Source organism: Apodemus sylvaticus, chromosome 13 (assembly GCF_947179515.1).
Source record: "Apodemus sylvaticus chromosome 13, mApoSyl1.1, whole genome shotgun sequence".
Taxonomy (NCBI): domain Eukaryota; kingdom Metazoa; phylum Chordata; class Mammalia; order Rodentia; family Muridae; genus Apodemus; species Apodemus sylvaticus.
In genome coordinates, this window is record NC_067484.1 from 44,050,536 (window position 1) to 44,069,229 (window position 18,694).

The following is an 18,694-nucleotide window of genomic DNA, read 5'->3' on the forward strand; positions in this document are numbered from 1 at the left end:
AGGAAGGAAGGAAGGAAGGAAGGAAGGAAGGAAGGAAGGAAGGAAGGAAGAAAATGTTTTGTCGTAGTATTTCCAGGCTGCTGTCTATCATGGTGGGGACATTATGGTGTCAGGAGCTTGAAGAGGCAGCCACATTGCATCAACTGTCAAGAAGCTGGGGGTGATAATTGCTTGTACTTGGCTAATATTCCCCTTTTTAGACAAGCTATGACCCAGCCCAGGGATTGGTTACACCCACAGTGGGCAGATCTTCTTGCCTCAACTTAATCAAGGTAATCCCTTGTACTCATGCCCAGAGACTCACCTCTTAGGTGATTCTAGACCTCATCAAGTTGACAACTGAGATTAACGATCACAGTGTTTTATAAAATGTCATATCAAAAAGTCATGTTTAAGGAATGGGTGTGGTGACATTCCCACCACTTGGGAAGCAGAAACAGTCAGATCTCTGTGAGTTCAAGGCCAGCCTGGTCCACATAATGAGTTCTAAGACAGCCAGGGCTGTTCTTATCTCAACAAAACAAACAAGTCATGTTTTATACTTGTTGATAGTGAAGCTCTTGAAGAAACTTTGGACAGGTAGCTGTAACTCTATTTTTTTTTTTCAATCCTTATTTTTAATGAAGGTTCTTAAACACTTTAACCTCCCTTTTAGATCACTACCTACCAGAGGTAGTGGAAAAAAAAGGATGTGGGGGAAGTAGTCCTGTTTTAGAAAGGTTTTTGGAGCAACTCATCTATGTTACTGTATCTATAAATCAGCAGTTCAGCTCACAGGTCAGTAGCAGCAGCTCAGTCCACTCAAAAACACTTCACAGATACACCAGCAGTTCAGTGCTGCAGAGTCCACATAGCAAACAGCAGCAGCAATGGCATGACCTAGCAGAGACAGCCAGGCCTCAACCTCAGCAAGGCATGGGTCAGCAGGAGGAAGGCCAGGAGAGGCTGTGCTTCTCAGGGAATCGAAGATTAATGACAATGTGAGACTAACCAGCCTTGCACAGCCAGCTCTATAAGCAAGCCAACCTCAGTCTTCATCACTGTGCCTCCAGTCCTTTTTATACCCTCCAGACATCACGTGTCCTCCATGGGTCTAGCCTCAGCACGTGCACCTGTCTCGGCTGACATCACTCTGCCAATCAGCCTGAGTCTATGGAAGCAGCAGGAAACTGCAGCACACCGCCAGAAGTTTCTTTTCTATGGAGTCCTGACAAACACAGCTGAACTATGCAATGTAATTATGCACCAATACATGTATGCTGTTAGCAAAGAGTCTTTCATCACGTGTCTTTTCACGTGCTTGCTTTAGCAGAACAGCCCGTGTTTCACCTGTGTCTGCTTCAGTGAAACGTTACTTCACGAGTCTGCCTTCGTCTTTTACCTGTGTCCATTTCAGCTAAATGTTCCTTCACGTGTTTGCCCCAGCAAAAACACCATCCAACACAACTGACATTCCAAGGAACCCTTAAATTTCCACTACTGGTGACTGTTTTACGCACCTTGGACTATTCCTTATAGTAACCTTAATTATTATCTGAAGAGGGCAAAGGTGGCCCTGAGGACTTTGTGTACCAATTATTTACATCACAAGGTGGTTCAAAGGCCAGGCAGTGGTGGCGCATGCCTTTAATCCCAACACTTGGGAGGCAGAGGCAGGTGGATTTCTGAATTCGAGGCCAGCCTGGTCTACAGAGTGAGTTCCAGGACAGCCAGGGCTACACAGAGAAACCCTGTCTCGAAAAACCAAAAAATAAATAAATAAATAAATAAAACAAAAATAAAAAAACAAGGTGGTTCAATACAAAAGGAGAAATGCTGTAGCGTCTGGCTGTACTTATGATTTATACTTTCATTTAAAATGACCCCTTTTCCTTGAATATTACAAGTCTTTATTTAAGTTTAAAATTTGGATTATCTTGAATTTATACAGAAATTATCTCTCCTAAAAGACACCTAAAGATGCTACTCACATATACTAGAACTATGCCATTCAGTTTTTAAGTACTAGATAAAATCATTTTAAAATTTATTTAAATTGGATTTTATTGTGATTAATTATATATTTACAGGGAACTATAGCAAACAGCGCAGAAGATCCCTTGTATATCATTCCTCTCCAAAACTATCTCAGTTTGGCTCTGCTCCTGGTCTCCACTTACAAAATATGAATATAAATGAAATCCCTCAATGTTTAGCCATAAGGAATTGGCTGTTAGTTTTCAGCATAATTTCTTGGCAATTTATCCAAGCTGTCGCACGCATCAATAGCCCATTCCTCTTCAGAGCTGAGTAGTCCAAGTGATGTATGTATTCACCACGACAGTCATTTACTTACTGGAAAACACCTGAGCTGATTTCAAGTCTTAGCTATCCTGACTAGGGCTGCTGTGAGCATCTCTGCATCGGTTTTTATGTGAACTTGAGTTTTCTTTTTCCTTTTTTGTAATATTTGTACTGATTATTTGAGAATTTCGCATCATGAACCCCAATCAAATTTACTTCCCAGTCCTCCCAGGTCCCTCTCACCATTATGACTGCCCCCACCCTCACCCCTCACAAGAAAGAAAGAAAGAAAGAAAGAAAGAAAGAAAGAAAGAAAGAAAGAAAGAAAGAAAGAAAGAAAGAAAGAAAGAAAGAAAGAGGGGAGGGGAGAGGAAAGGAAAGGTGTGGAGAGGGGAGGGGAAAAGGGAGGGGAGGGGAGAGGGGAGAGGAGAGGAAAGGAAGGGAAAGGGAAAGGGAAAGAAGGGAAAGGGAAAGAAGGGAAAGGGAAAGAAGGGAAAGGGAAAGAAGGGAAAGGGAAAGAAGGGAAAGGGAAAGAAGGGAAAGGGAAAGAAGGGAAAGAAGGGAAAGGGAAAGAAGGGAAAGGGAGAGAAGGGAAAGGGAGAGAAGGGAAAGGGAGAGAAGGGAAAGGGAAAGAAGGGAAAGGGAAAGAAGGGAAAGGGAAAGAAGGGAAAGGGAAAGAAGGGAAAGGGAAAGAAGGGAAAGGGAAAGAAGGGAAAGGGAAAGAAGGGAAAGGGAAAGAAGGGAAAGGGAAAGGGAAGGAAGGAAAGGAAAGGAAAGGAAAGGAAAGGAAAGGAAAGGAAAGGAAAGGAAAGGAAAGGAAAGGAAAGGAAAGGAAAGGAAAGGAAAAGTTCCATTTACTCATGGTCAAACTCCCAGTGGCCAGGCCCTTAAAGAAAACTGAGACCTTCCCCTCCTGCCCCCCACCAGAAGTTATGAATGGTAGAGAGAAGTTATGAATCATAGAGAGCTATACTAAAACAGCATCCTTATCCTGATTTTAAGAGTTCTCTATGGTGGTTTCTCTCTAAGCTGTTAATTTAGGAGGGATCAGGGGCTAAGGGTTGTCACACAGGCTTTATTTAACAACTGTGAATCTGTAGTTATCAACATCATTGCAAAAGTAGCTTTCTTGCCCTTTACAGTCATTAGGAGAATGGATCATGGATTTCCAAATGGTCTCCAGCATCAGCACACACCATTGGCCTCCTATGATCTCTGGCAGCAGTATAGACCACAAACATCAGCACAAACCTCTGCCGCAGCACAGGCCACAAACAGTATCATAGCCCTTGGTGATAATCAGCACAGACTATAGACTTCAACGTGGACTAAGCTGGCAGCACAGGCCACTCACATCAATATAGCCCCCAGTGTAAGCATGGCCAGAAAAATCAACACATAGGCTATATCACCTGGCTGCAGTAGGACCATGGGACATCTTCAGGAACCTTGGGCTTCAACATGGCCTGGAACAGCAGGCCACAGATACCAAAGTAGCCCCCCAGGGACAGCACAGACTATAGAGATTTTTCAAGGAGGCCCAGTGGAGAAAATGAACTGCCCCACATCTTAGAAGCCCTGTCATTGCTCAGAACCAAGGCCATTCTCGGCCCAGGCAGCATTTAGGAGCCACGGCTGCATAAGTTCTAGGCTGCTGCACACCACCTGTTGGCCCCACCCAGCAACCACATGTTCCCCCATCCACTGCAGCCTTCTCTCGCATCCATCATCTCCATGTAGCTTCTAGTTCCACCTCCCACTTCACAGAACACTCACTGTTCCGTTCCTCTGTCTTTCCTACCTCTCCGTCCCATATTCATGGGTCACAGTGGCACTGGAACCTGCAGTGCGTCACATAGTATAATTTTTGGCTCAAACATCTTTATATGTGAATATTCATTGCAACGGACTTACTGTTCTGGATCAAGGTTTCTAGTTTCTGAAGCACCATAAATACTTGACCATTGTCAAGACTCATCCCAGATATTCTGCTGTTGTTCAGAGTCAGAATGATATTGCAGCTAGGCAGGGGGTAAGTTCTGTGTGAACTCATGCCCTCCGTGCCTGCTGCCTCAAGGTTCACAAGGATGGACCTCTGTGCTTGTATTGTAGGCTGCTGGCAGCACCTCTGCCCAGGTGCTCTCTGTCCATCTCCCATCAGAGCAACCACCACAGGCTGTAGAGGCAGTGGCTCCATGCTGGGAGATGGCAAACAGGCCAGGACAAGCCCGATTCAAATTGACCTGTTTCTACAGAAGCTTGAGGCCGCCATATAACTCCCTGTCGTCAGCGCTGAGCACCAGGGCTCATCTCCTCCACCTTTGTGCTTGCAGCCTGCTACCTGAGACACGGAAAGGTATGAGATTCATCATTTTCCACCCCTCGCGGCTCTGTTCCGCCATCTTTCTTTCCAATTTAGTGAGTCCACTTTTAAAAGGCATCTTTTAGGACTGGCCTTTCTTTTTCTTTCTTTTTAGTTGTTCTGGAGCTAGTGCAGGCTCTGCAGACTCCCTTTTCCACCACCGTGTCATCCTTGAGACATCCATGGATCTCTGACTCGTTGCAGTGGGTGCTGGTGGCCGCTGCCATCTTCATTTTCTCTCGAGTTTTTGTTTTTTTCTGACACAAATGCCTAGAAGTGTAATTATGACTCCTATGGTAGGTACATGTCTCATTTCTCAAAAGACATTTTCCAGGGTGGATGGATTATTTACATTCAGCAGTATATGAGTGACTCAGTTTCTCCACATCCTCACGAGTGTTTAATGTTATCACTGTTTGTGTACATTTTCCGGCTGCTCTATTGGGTTCTTATATCTATGACCCTTCCAACCCTTGTCCCACCCTAATCCCTTTCAAGCCCCCAACATTAGGTAGGGGAGAAAGAAGGTTAGAGGGGAAAGGAGACACAGACCTCTTTAGACTACTTCTGCTGACTAGGGGCTTCAAGCTCACTGAGGGGCAGTCCTAGTTTCATTGGCAGGATACCTCCAGCCATCAAACCAGCAAACCAGAAGTAGCAGGGACTAGGAGCAGCTACCACAGGCCCAACTGAGGCTCTCCCATTTATACCCTCTAGAGTCCCGTGAATTAAATTATCTACACCAGGTAAAAATGTCTTTCCTTCTAGAGCACATGAGATGAATCCTAGCAGCTATGGGTAATCTGAAGCAGCCCCATATCCCACACCTGGGTTTAAAACAAAAACACATTCATGTGACATAATTGAGTTTTTAAAGAAATAAAAATTCACACTACACATCACTATTTTTTAATTTAGCCATTTGGATAGATATGAAATGATAGCTTGCATTTTAATTTGCATTTCTCTGAAAGCTAATACATTTGAACATCTGCACATATTTGTGTTGCTTTCTCTGTATCCTTTTTAAGGAAGCACTTCATAATTTTTGGTGCTGTCTAATTATTGGTGTCTAGCTATTGAGATTTTATTCTGGAGACATGGTCTTACTTTATACTATATAAGTTTATTCCGATCACTAGATAGCCCTGTCTGGCCTTGAACTTGTGATATCCCACCTACTTTTGCCTCCCAGGCATGGGTATTACAAACATGTGACATCACTCAACAACTACTGAAATTTAAGAGTTCCTTTTATAGTCTCGTTTGGATCAGAGACACTGGATGCCATGGACCCATATTACCAGGGCTAGATATCAGCCTGTGTTGTTATCCCAAGTCGCGTGGCAGAAATATGTTTACAGTATTTTCCCCCAATCTCGAAATTACTGTCCCCCTTTTGTGATGGGGTCTTTCTCAGCAGAAAACTTTTAAAATTTTGATGGAGTCCAATTGGTCATCTTTTTCTTCTTTAGATCAAGTTTTTGTATCAACACAGGAATTCTTTGCCTAGTTCAAGATCCCAAAGAGTTTTCTCTGGTTTCTTTTTTCTAAAACTTTTATGATTTTGCATTTAAGTGATGATGAATTTCAAGTTAATAGTGAAAACTCACACACACACACACACACACACACACACACACAATCAATAGCCTTCCTATATACAAACTGCGAAGAGACAAAGGGAAAAAAATCAGGGAAACAATACCATTCACAATAGTCTCTCTCTCCCTCTCTCTCTCTCCCTCTCTCTCTCTCTCTCTCTCTCTCTCATGAAAATGACCACCCTATCTACAGATTCAATGAAACTCAAGTCAAAATTCCAAAACAATTCTTTAAACAACTTGATAAAAAAATTTACACTTCACAAAGAAAGACAAAAAAAATCCCCAGGATACTAAAATAATCCTGAATAATAAAATAACTGCTGAAATATCACTATCCCAGATTTCAAACTGTGTTACAGAGCTGTAGTAATAAAAACAACAAGGTATGAGTATAAAAGCAGACATCTTGATGAATGGAATAGAATTGATGACCCAAGCATAAATCCACACACATGCCGGTTTTTACTAAGAAGCCAAAAATAACACACTGGAGTAACGACAGCATCGTCAGTAAATGGTGTTAGTCAGACGGGACAAGTGGAATGTAGAAGAACACAAATAGATCCCTATCTACTACCCTGAACCAAATTCAACTCGGGTTGTGTCAAAGACCTTAACATAAGGCCCAATGCCCTGAATCCGACTGAAGAGGAAATGAAGAACAGGCTTGAACTCATTGGCATATCAGTAATATGGACATTAAGACCAATAACTAATAAATGGAACTTCGTGATGCTTTGGAAAGCTTCTATTTAGCAAAGGACACCATTGTTCAAGCAAAGAAAATTCTCTATTATTAGCTTGTTGATAAGGTAGATAAGATGGACATCTTAAAGATTTGTTTACTTTTATTTCTATATGTGTGTTTTACCTGCATGTATGTCTGTATGCCACATGCATGCCGGTGCCTTTGAAGGTCAGAAGAAGATATGGGGTACACAGGAACTGGAGTTATAGATGGTTGTGAGTGTTGGGAGTTGACCTCATGTCCTTTGCAAGAGCAGCCAGTGCTCCTCACCACTGAGCCATTTCTTCTGCTATGGATAAAATTAACTTTTAAAGAAAATACTCAGTCAGTCTATATAATAAGGGGAGTTTGCCTATCTGTTTTTCAAAATCATTGTATCTGTATAATTTTTTGCCTTGGATGGTCCCAGCCAGGAAGATTCAGATCCGAGGGAGGACTTTGGATTTCAGGAGAGAAACAGGTTCGGTGTTGACAAACAGAAACAACCACAGAAGCCGCTTGAATCTGAATGTATTTAGGAGCTCTAAAGCAAGGATTTTTATACACGAAGAGTTATTACCATTTCAAAAGATGTAGCCAGTGAGGCAGGCATGATTATCATAACCATTTGGCACAAGGAAACGCAAAATCAATCAGGTACAATGTTTCTCATGTAACAGATTTAGAGGATCAATTTATAGATACCATCAATCTTTCTGATTAGAATACAGAGTCACTTGTAGTTAACAGCAAACCTTTAAAAAGAGTTTGAAGTTTCTTATAGCAGACCCCCCCCCCCCCCCCCGTCTTAATGAGTTTCCTTGAGAAATTCTATCTAACATTTAGCTTTTACCATGTAAAAACCTCTTGACTTAATCAATGCTTTCTGTACCACAGTATCAGAGCCACCCTCATCTACATACGCATAGCTACATAGACCTGCATGTTGTTGGAAGGTTGTAATTACGTAAATGTGTAATTACGTAAATGACTATGAGGCAAAGCGTTGCAATTTTTAAAAAAGAGTTTGCGGGGGTCAGTGAGTCCACTTCAAAGAACGGATTATGGGATTATCAGCCCAGGCTCTCAGGATCACCTTGTGAAAAAGGAAAAGAGGAAACTGCTTTTGAGAACTACCAGAATTATCCTCCAACAGGAGAGTTCCACAGCCTTCCCAGGAGACTTCCTCCCCTTCAGAGAGTCAAATGCCTCAATCTGTGGAACTTTTTTGTCACACAGAATCTCCTGGGGTTGGTTTAGCAATTTTTGTTGCTGTTGGTTACTTTACAGCATTGCCTTTGTAAAATAAGTTAGGAAGTTTCTTCAGTATGAAGAGATTGTATAGAATCAGATTTAATTTACTTAAAAGTGCCACTATTGGCCTCCCCCTATTGCCCCCTCTGCTTGCCATATCAGTATCTCTGGGTGGATAAGGAGAACATCTGGCCTGTAAAAACAAATTAGCTTTCCTGACCTCATCCAAGTCTCTCTGCCTGGCCATCTGGGTATTTCTAATAGACAAAGCAAGGCTCAGATCCAGGGGAGAGTGGATGGGTTTTTCAGCCACTGCTTCCCAAGGGCAGCTCAATTCCAGTTCAATCCTTTCATTAGTGGCTGTTGGGCCCATCTAGGGCTGTCAGAAAGACTCCAGTGTGTCCCAGAGTAAGAAAGGACGCTACCTGGACTGCTTTCTTTTGCTAGAGTAAAAGTCAGCTAAGGTCTAGGTGGCACTGCAGTGTAGAGTGGGAATGTATAGCACAGCCTGTTGGGGTTTTGTGTAAGCTCCACCCCACACCTACCTGGTAATAGCCAGGTATGCCCCGCCCCAGAGATCTGGCCCACTATAAGAAGGGCTACTTGCTCCTCCTCTCCCTCTTTGCTCACCGCTCTCACACACACTCTCACCTCTCTGCCCCTGGGGCTCTTCCCCCCTCTCCACGTGGTCATGGCCGGCCACCTCCACACACTCTCTCTCTCTCTCTCTCTCTCTCTCTCTCTCTCTCTACCACTAACTCCCATCCCCTATTCTGAATAAACTCTATTCTATACCATGTCTGTGTGTGTGTGGTCCCTTAGGGGCAGAGGTGCCCGGGCAAAGGCCCGCCTGGACACCTTCCCCCACGCCGCCTAGCCACACTCACCTAGCTCACCTATATTCTCACCTAACCCCTTATATATTCCCCCCTTCATCATCCTGATATACTCCTTCATTGGTGCGTTGACCCGGGATACGAGAAACACCTGGGATATTAAGCCTCTTCCATCAATGGGAAGTTCCGCCCCGCGCATGTGCGATCACTGATGCCTCCTCGGCTCTCAGAGACCACCGCAGCAAGCCGTACTAACTTTCCCTGCTACAGTTTTCTCGCTGACAGTCTACCATCAGAGCCAAACCAGGTTCTGGTAACGCAACTGTTACACATGGCGCGGTCTCCAGGCTCTCAGAATCGGCTACACTCCATCCCTGCCGAGCGATGCTGCCTCCTCGCCGCAGCAAGCCTACACCCTTTCCAGTGGCTGCGCCCCACCCCCCACCACCATACTGTCCCACTCTGCTGGCTACAGTGCAGATTTCTAGGGCCTTTACCTGCAAAAGCCTAGCCACAGCCCACGTTCCCATCAATTCTAGTACCCGATTCTTTTACAGTTCTACAGCTTCTCCCTATCACCCTGTCTTCCCTCTTCTACACTGCGTGGTCTCCCACAGCAGTCCATGACTGGTCTTGCAGCCACGCACAGGCAGGTGAAGCAAGGTTGGGGGACCGGGTCCCACAGCCAAGCTGTCCACACTGACTTCCACGTTCCCGGATATCGGATTGCACTTCCTTACCAAACACCATCGGCCTAAGAAGGTAAGGTCTTTCGGTTGGCTGGACGGTTTCTTAAGTTCAGAAGGGATGTGGCCAGTCCTTGCTGGACCTAGGTGCCGCTTGGCTAACACTCGTTTTACGACGCTCATAACCCCAGGTGTTTTCCATTCCAGAAGTAATCCTGACTCTCCCTCATTGGCTTCCAGCCGTTCTGAAAATCCTGGGCCCCAGGTGGATTACCTTCTTCCGGCTTTTTGCCTCAGCTCCCAGGAGTTTGCACGACGGTCCGGACTCTCTGGCTTAGCTGCCGTTTCTTTGTTACACACTATCCGGGACGCCGGTAGTGGTATAACAATGCCCCCCCCACACCTGATGGGTAATAGCGTCTTCGCCGGTACCCCCAGGAAGCCATCTTAGTTGCCTCCTGGAAAATCTCAAGTCTCTGAACTAATAAACCTCTACAATAAGGTCTGGACTCAATATAAACTAGATAATAATTCAAAATGGCCACCTAATGGCACCCTAGATCTAATTGTTTTAAGGGATCTTAATACATACTATAAGCAATCCGGTAGATGGGACCGAATCCTATCTATCTCTGGTCTAAGCCTTCTCATTGCCCTGCCTGCTCCCCATCTGTGTTCCCACACCCTTAGCTCATTTGCTCCTATAGGCTGTGTGCTCAAGTTGATGTTAACAAGCCTAAATGTGCCTAGACATCACAATTTTATCCATTGTTGCCAGCTTTCTTTCTGTGATCCTAGCATCTTTACCAACCAAGACAATATACTTTCCTCTACCTATACAACCTGTCAAAGCTTCTTAAGATTTCCATTCCTAGTCTCTCTTTAACTATTGCTCTCCTATCTTGCGCTCAATCTTGTCAGAAGTTTGTTATTAGATTTAAGACAGACAGAATTCCCAAAGGCCTGACAGCTTCTCCCAGGAGGTCTCAGAAGAAAGATGGACACCGCCACAGGATGTCTCAGAAGAAAGATGGACACCGCCACAGGATGCTGCCTGAAAGTGCAGTGGACAAAACTAGATACCTTGAGTCAAATGACTTAGCTAAACAAAGGTAAGCCATTTCTCATGTCATGGGTATCCATTCCACAGAGAAAAGCCGTGCATCTTCTGTGCTTGAAAGCCAGACTGACAGCCAAAGCCGCCATGGAGACCAGAGACCACAAAGAACTGCTGGCTACTGGAATCTGTCATTCTTTAATAATATAACTGCTAGGTTATTGTTTATTCCTCGGACTTCTGACTACATTGACAGCTAGACAGTTATCTCCTTACCTAAACTCTGTTTCCATTAAATGCTTCATATTTCCTCTTCTTGCTCTGTCAGTGTCCCAACCTTCAATTCTATTCCTTCTGATCCACAAAGGCTCATCTTAAAGACTGTTCATGTGGTTAACTCATGTTGTTATCTCTTTAATAAACTTGTTAGCTACAGGAAACCTACCCAGATCTACTGCTCATGGACCAAGTAGGCTCCATCCAGATAAGTACATCTGCCCAAGTTCCCACTTTACTACCTTTCCAAAGGGTGGGATTCCTCTGGGTTTCAATTGTACACCTTAAGAAAAATTTTCCTTTCTCCCAAATCTACTTCGTCTTATTCCCTAACTATACTAATGTGTTCCAACATCTTGTCAAGTCCAGGCCCTTGCCATATCCAGGACAGCTCCAGAGAAGCAACCTTCAGATGCTCCAATCTCCTCTCAGCTTCTCCAGACACAGACAGCTTCTACTGGACCTGTTCTCCTGACTTATCTTCAAATGGCTCTACAAACCCTGGACAGCAAAGAAGCAGCCAGTCCTCCTGGGACTGGACAATCACCCCCCATACCCCTTTCTCTAGGTTCCCCAGAGACACGCCGCCCCAATGTCAGCATGAAGCAGCCAGATCACAACAACGACCCTATTCCTGCTTCGCCGTATGCGCCGTCACTTCTTTTCTTTTTTCTTTTTCTTTTATTAATAAACCAAACATTGGGGACTGTTGGGGTTTTGTGTAAGCTCCACCCCACACCTACCTGGTAATAGCCAGGTATGCCCCGCCCCAGAGATCTGGCCCACTATAAGAAGGGCTACTTGCTCCTCCTCTCCCTCTTTGCTCACCGCTCTCACACACACTCTCACCTCTCTGCCCCTGGGGCTCTTCCCCCCTCTCCACGTGGTCATGGCCGGCCGCCTCCACACACTCTCTCTCTCTCTCTTTCTCTACCACTAACTCCCATCCCCTATTCTGAATAAACTCTATTCTATACCATGACCGTGTTCACTGACTCGACTCCCCTTCATTTATACTCCTTCACAGCCCACCATGGGCCTTTCTCTGGAGAGAATGTATTATCAGTACATCCTCTATGATGTGATACTCTGTAGTCTTGGGGTCCCAAGCTTCCCTGTCTCCTTCTCATCACATTTCATAGTTCTTCTTTAATTATCTTTCACATCAACGTATGGGATCAGAGCCATATTTAGTGGGAAGGAACAAGAAAAATAGATCTATACTGTCTTTCCACATTGGGAGTGACCTTCACTCTTAATCATAGAAGTTTGAGGACTCCTTCAATCCCCCAGAGGTCTTAAATTACTGCATTCAGCACAGATGAACAAAAAGTTAATATGAAGATGAGAGAGAAGACAGAATCATACATCATTTGAATTGACCTGAAGCTGATACAGCATAAACAGGCCAAGAGAAAAAAAAGAAGCTAATGACAAGAAAAGTTCTTTCCTTTGTAACAGTTGCTGGCCAACTCATCAAAACTCAGCTTTATGTAACATTTTGTTATGGGGGTGGGGTTGCCCCTTTCCCTTGATAAATCGTCATTTGCATACTGACCAGGTCTGTATCCATCTGTAGTCCTTTGTCCCTCAGGGCAAATATCCTTTCTCTGTCTTCCTTGTTCCTTTTCCCTTCTCCTTCATCCTCTGTCTCCTGTCCTTGCCTCTTGTTTCCTGCCCTTTGTCCCTCTGGGGCAAATAAATCTTGTGCTGAGAACTTGGATCTTGGGGTGTCTTGCACCCTTTCACAGTAACCTAGTACTGTAGTCACTATGGATATACTTGAAGGTTTAAAGTTCTAGGTAGCCTACATTTTCTCTTATCTGAATGACATGCAGAAACATAATGTTAACATTGATTTTCAAGAAATTATCACAGCAAAGTAGTGAGTGGTCTCTAAGCTCTTGCCTATTTATTTCCACAGACCCCGAATCTGGTGCTTTATTTTCCCCCATAAAAACATACTTGGTAGGTGTTTACTAGATATTTAAATAAATATTTTACCGGTCACAACTACGGGTGACTCTAGTCTGCGTTTAGCCAGATCTAGCTATGGCTATGGCTGGTAAGTGTGGCATAGTGAGTTAGACTATTAAGAAAGCTGAATTAGACTGTGAACTCAACACTACTGACTCTTGTCTAAATGTACACACAGTCTATATGTGATTGTTTTATGCACATAAGCTTTACAAATGTCATCCCTGCTTTGCGACTACAAATGTGTTTGTCACTTAGCTCTCTGCACACAAGACATTCCTTCCTACCCACCTCCCACAGAGAGGAATGCTGTTCTGAGTCACTCTACTATAGAAGCAACCCCCACACAGGGACGTTAAGGCTTATTATGTCCTCCTTAGAATTTGATGTGTTAAATTCTGTTGCTTTTTCTCACTGAAAGCAACACTCTGCATATAATAGTCATTGCTCTAAATTGGATTTTAAAAGACTTAGTGATCTTTGCAAGATGGTGTCAAAATCATTGAAATTCTGAGTAATTTTTATTGTCAGCCAAATGGGATTTCTTTTAAGAAGGAAAAAAGACATTACTACTAAAGCCAGAGACTTTGAGGAGTGGGTGGCAGTCTCCGTGGACACATCCTGTTTAAGCTGAAATGAGTGTGATTCCATCTGCTGACAGTCACAGAACATTCCTCTCACGTGTCAGGGCAGCACAGTGGGCGTGGAGATGTGGGCCCAGAGGAGGGGTGCAGATGTGAGGACCCTGTTAGGAGGTCCTGCTTAGCATATCAAGCTGAGTGTGAAGCATCCTCCCAGCCCACTTGCCAACAGACAAGGCCAAACCTGGGACAGTGTCCAACTCAGACACCAGCACATGGCATGATACCATTCTAGAGAAGAATTCAAACATGAGCTAAGGAATTTAGATGTTATACAGAAAGGCAGTCTGATACCATGCGATCTTTCCATGCATTGTGTGTTTGATTATTGGTTTATGGTTCTTTAAAAAAAAAATCAATGCAGTAATCTTTCAGACAAGTGACTCTTAAACACTATCTGTTGATCAAAATGTGCTAGGATCTCCTAAGTAGGCAAAATATTGTTTCTATACTTTCTACAAAATAAATATTGAGTCCTGTGTGCTGGTCACAATGCTGAGAATGGAAAGATAAGAAGAAAGAGCATTGCAGTTAAGGTGCTCTGTAAAGGAAGATATTTTGAGCAAGTACTACAAATCTAACATAGTAGATTGTTCGACTGAAGCAGTACATTGGGCATTGCGGATCCAAAAATGTGACGATTGGCTTGGCGGGAGTGAACATGTGGATCCTGGAGGGAAGATTAGACCTGAGCAGTGTTTAAGTAGTCAAAGGATCAATGATGAAGATCCTGCTATGAGAATGTCCATATGTGGCCATGTCATTTTGGAGTGTGAATACAATGTATTATCTTTCTTATTTAGGACCCCTAAGTGCCTGCTGGACTGTGCTGTTATGACCAACTTTGGAGTGGGCATGGTAGGCAGTATACCTGTATTCCAAGCACTTGAAAGCTCAGAAGTAGGAGGATCAGGAGTTACGCAGTGATTTCAAGGTCAGCCTAGGCTACAAGAGAACCTGTCTGTCTCAAAAAATGAAAATAAATAAATAAATAAAAGAACAAGGGCTAGCAAGTTGACTGAGCAGATGAAAGCACCTGTCATCAAGGCTCACACCCTGAGTTTGATCCCTAGAACCCACTTTATGAAAGAACTACAGTCTGTCATGTGATCTCCACTTGCCAGCTATGGCTGTGGAATGCACATTTCTTCATGTGCATGAACACACACACACACACACACACACATACACCATCACTATAAATAAATTTGAATGTAATTTTTTCAATAAACAGAAGACCAATCCAACTTAAGAGGATTTAAGGACCTCAAATTTATGTACTATAGACATTCAACTTTTTAATGGAGTGTGCAGAATATGACCACAAGGAGCAGGGTGTTAGGGACCCTGGCTGACAGTCATCACATAAGGGAAGTACACTTATCTCAGTTACAGTGATATCAGCTAAGTTAAACATAAGTGCTTTTAATTGATATTCAAAGGAAAACAGTTACCTATCTAAGATCACATAGGACAGGTTAGGACTGAGATTTCAGCATAGTTTCTCTGGACCCCTTCTGGCCAATCAAGCAAGGAAATGCTTTAGGACAGACTGATTAACTAGAAGGATAGTTCAGTCAGTGAAGTGCATAGGCAAGGAGACTTGAACTGGGAACGCTGGCATTCCTATAAAAACCTGAGCTCTAAAGATGGGAAAGAATCATTGCCAACTATACACCTAACAAAAGATTGATAATCATTATATATATATATACATATACATATGATAATCCAATGACATATATGTAAACAAAGCATCAACAAACAAAATGGCCCATTCAAAAAAATGTGACTAGGACCTAAATAGTCTTCAAAAGAAGAAAAAAAATGTGGCTAAGAAATGATTCAGGAAATATTCCTTGTCCTTAACAATTAGGGAGGCACATATTAAAACAACCTTGAGACTTCATCTTACTCTACTCAGAACGGCAACACTCAACAAAACAAACAACAATGGATGCTGGTGGGGCTGTGGGGAAAATTTCACCTTCATTGCTGGTGAAATTACAAACTGCTCCAGACCATCTGGAAATCAGTGTGGAGAAATCTCAAAAGTTAAAAGTCTGCTGCATAACCCAGCAAAACCACTCCTTGGCATAAGCCCAAAAGACTCAACCACCTGCTCCATAGGTAGTTGCCCAGCCGTGGTCATTGCCACTCTATTTCCAGCTAGGAATTGGGAACAACCTAAATGCCCTTTATCATCCTGACAAGTGGAAGATGAATATGTGGTAGATATACACTGTGGAATACTATATTAAGCTGTAAAGAAAAATGAAATAATGAGCTTTGCAATAAGTAGAACTAGAAAGAAATCATTTCAGACCAAGAAAGATGATAATCACATGTTCTCTCTCATCTGAGGCTGCTAGTTTTAAATTTTCTGATGTGAGAATATACTCTGGAGAAATTGCAGAAACCAGGAAAGTCAGAAAAGGACCATTGTTAGGGATTGGTTCTAATGCTGTCTCAATTTAATTTGGCTCCAAAAGTGACCCCCCTCCCCAAGTTGGATTTGATTGGCAATGACCATACAGCCAATGGTTGGACATGTAGACTGAGGTAGGACCTGGGGTTTTGTGCTAGGAACCTGGGGAGAGAAGAAGAAAGAAATCACCATGATGGGGAAAAAGAAAGACCAGACCCAAAGGTCTGTGAGAATCAGAGAAAGTATCCACACAGGCCACTTACCCAGTTGTGTTGGGTATAGCAGAGATGAAATACAGATTTTAAAAGATGTTAACTCAGAAGTACTGGACAGGAATGTTTGCTAACTGCAAGAAGGATAAGAATTGCCCAGCCTTTGAACTAGTCAAGACAATTAAAATTAACTGGTGTATATGTGTGTCTTTCATTCACAAATCCAGAGGGCTCTAGCAGGTGGCTGGGAGCAAGACCTGGGGAGAACACAAAGTAGTTTAGTCCATTACCATTATAGACCATTGCCTGGGTGGGGCAATGGAGAGGAGAGGGGAATAGCAGGGTACAAAATGGGAGGGGCTCTTCTTAGGAGCCAGGAGATAAATATAAAGGAAGAATGGGGAGAGTAAAACAACAGTAAGGACAGCCAAAAAGAAGCCATAAGAAATGATGGCATTAGCTCCCTGTGGTGGTTTGGACATGCATGGCCCACGGGAAGAACCACTATTAGCAGGTGTTGCCTTGTTGGAGGAAGTGTGTCACTATGGCAACAGGCTGTGAGGGCCCTTGGAGCCAGCTCCACCCAATGCAGAAGAAGTAGAAAGCTCTCAGCTCCTTCTCCAGTACCATGCCTGCCTGCACGCGTCTATGTTTCCCACCATGATGATAATGGATTGAATCTCTGAAACTGCAAGCTAGCCCCAATTAAACATTTGTCTTTATTAAAAAGTTGCCTTGGTCATGATGTCTCTTCACTGTAAACTAACATAGAAGCTGGTACCAGGGACTGAGGTGTTGCTGTGATAGGCCTGACCATACTTTGTTTGAAGGAATATAGCCTTTGGAACTGTGGGGTATTGTGGGGTATATGCTGTGATAGGCTTGGAGTGTTTTTCTTTAGAGGCATGTGAATTTGGGGACATTGTATTTGGAAATCAGTGGAATGAATACTTTAATTCGGGCTTAATGAACCATCCTAGTAGGAATATGGAAGGCAGTAGTACTAAGGGTAATTTGAACTATGGAGCCTCGCTCAAAAAGTTTCAGAGAAAATTTTAGTATGTGGCCTGGAGATTGTTTTTGTGATATTTTGGTGAAGAATGTGGCTGCTTTTTGCCCTTGTCCAAAGAGTCTACCTGAGGATAAAATGAAGGGATTCAGATTAATTACATTTACAAATAAAGTATCAAAAAAGCCCGGCATAGACTTTGTCCACTGGTTTATTGTCACAAAGTATGTTTTGATCAATATAGAAAACTTAGAAAGGAAAAATACAAAATGTATGGTTGAAGTTTTAAAGGGGAAGTAGGAAGTAGAATGGAGCTAAATCCCGGGTTCAGGGAGATAAACAGATTAAGGGGATAGTGACTTTGGGACAAGATCCCACCCAGCTAAGCTTACTGTTTATGTGTTTGCAGTTGAATAAGGGATAGTTCTAACATGTTTGGTGCTATTATTACCTGGTTCTTGTTTTCATTTAGATTTTTAATCTGGAATGAACTATAATCCAGAAGTGGAGGACACACCTGTGCTCTGGGTCTTGGCATGGGATGACACATGCTTTCGACCCAAATCTTGAAGCATAGAGGCCTTGAACAGTCCAGGCAGGGTGGTACACACCTTAATGCTAGGAGATGGAGGCACACAGGTCTCGAAGTTTAAGGTCAATCTACAGAGCAAGCTCCAGGCATCTAAGCCTAGGTAGTCAAAGTAGGAAAATAGAAAGCAGGTGATAATGTAATAAAACAAAGGGGCCATGTTCCAGCTCCAGCAAGCACCAGAATTTGGCAGCTTTCCAGGCTTTAGAGTCAAGTATTCAAAGAGTTACTGGGACAATTGAGGCTGGTTAGCTGGAGCTAAGAAATTAGTGATGATTAAGAAGAGACCAGCACCACTGAGATGAAACCTTCTGGGAAGTCTCACCAAGATGGCTACGTAATCATGAACTGAACAAGAACAACAACTACAGAACTCTCACATGGACTGGGAAAAACCCACAAGCCCTCAACCCCACACAAAGAATTACAGGCAACTAAGGAATGCTGAGAGCCAGAGACATCATCTTCCCCTGGGAAGAGCACACTAATTAGTTATCCAATACCAAATGGTCAGCCCTGAAAGCATACATGTAAATGCAATTATATGGATTGAGAAGGTTGTATTTATATATTTAGGAATGTGTAAGTATATACATATACATGTATGTATCAGCAATTGATGAAAAAAGAGGCCATGACTTTGAAAGAGAATAAAGAGAGGTAGATGAGAAAGTTTGGAGGGGTAGAGAGAAGGGGAAAATAATGTGATTATATTATAACCTCAAAAACTAAAATACAGAGCTGGACTTG